Below are 1,243 nucleotides of genomic sequence, written 5' to 3'. Positions count from 1 at the left end.
CCCCCCACACAAATCTAATTCATGTGCTTTTCAAGGCATCACTGCTTGATGTCAGTCTTCTTCAAGAATGAAGGACATACATCATCAGATAGATAGATAGATAGATAGATAGATAGATAGATAGATAAATGTGTATAGGGGTTTTGTTGGTAAATGTTTAAAAACCAGCTCTGAAAAAAATATATGTAGAGCACAGTTTTTAATTTAATTTGCATTATTAAAATTTTCTCCTTCACTTGTTAAGTGTAGGAAATCAAATCAAATATATTAAGTTCAAATTTGTCATGCCTGTTAGTTTCCCGGATGTACATGCTCTTACTGAAAATTTAACAATGGGTTCCTGCAAACTGATCCTAGCTCCTGTACTCATTATAAATATATACTTAAAAACAAGTTGCTTTTCATTAGCCTTGTGATTTCAGAAGCAATTCTTTCTGTTTTTCTTTGTATGGTGCTCACTCTGGCAGCACATATACTAAAACTGGAATGATATAGAGAAGATTATCATGACCACTGTGCGAGGATGACACGCAAATTCGTGAAACATTTTTCTTTTTATGTAGGAATGTTTTTACTTGTTGGTGTTTGCCAAATTCACAATTGTCTAAAACAAAGATTTTGCTTAAAATTGTTTTTTAGGATTTTGCGAGGCAAATGGGGTTAAGTGGTTTACCGAAGGCCACACAGCTAGAAAATTACTAAGTGTTTGAGGCTGGATTTGAACTCAGGTCCTCCTGACTTCAGGGCAGGTGCTCTATCCACTGTGCCACCTAGCTGCCCTGACAAAACTGTTTAAAATGGGGGGTGATAGCAAGACAAGCTAGTTTGGGGCATTGTTTATGGGTCAGCCTTCACTAATCTTCATTTGATTCTCTTTTGCCTTGAAGAGGGTTCATATTCAACCCCCTCAGGAAAATTGAGAAAACCTCCCCCCAAAGCAGGGACCCTTGACATTGGACTGTACTATGACTTTTCTCCAGTGGGAAGATTGGCCAAAGCAGCTGATAGTTGAGTTATTCTGGTGTTTCCAAACCACCTCTGCTGGCATGCTCTTTTTCCTCCTCGGATTTAGAGCTACAGCTTTAAAGGAAGAGAGACAGAGAGAAAGAAGAGAGGAAGAAAGGAAGGAAGGAAGGGAGAGAGAAAGAGAAGAGAAAGGAAGGAAGGAAAAGAAAGAAAGGGAAGGAGGAAGAAAGGGAGGGAAGAAGGAAGGAAAGGAGGGAAGGAGGAAGAAGGAAGGAAG

At 39.0% G+C, this 1,243-nt stretch overlaps 1 non-coding gene across 1 annotated transcript; it reads left to right on the top strand.

Annotated features, from left to right (window-relative positions):
• Positions 1–451: 451 nt before the first annotated feature.
• Positions 452–558, top strand: LOC141503668 (U6 spliceosomal RNA). The gene has a single exon (XR_012473006.1). It is a non-coding gene; the product is annotated as a U6 spliceosomal RNA (small nuclear RNA).
• Positions 559–1,243: the final 685 nt, after the last annotated feature.

This window comes from Macrotis lagotis, chromosome X (genome assembly GCF_037893015.1).
Source record: "Macrotis lagotis isolate mMagLag1 chromosome X, bilby.v1.9.chrom.fasta, whole genome shotgun sequence".
NCBI lineage: Eukaryota > Metazoa > Chordata > Mammalia > Peramelemorphia > Peramelidae > Macrotis > Macrotis lagotis.
The sequence above is the reverse complement of the archived record's forward strand: the minus strand, read 5'-3'. Positions and strand labels throughout refer to the sequence as shown.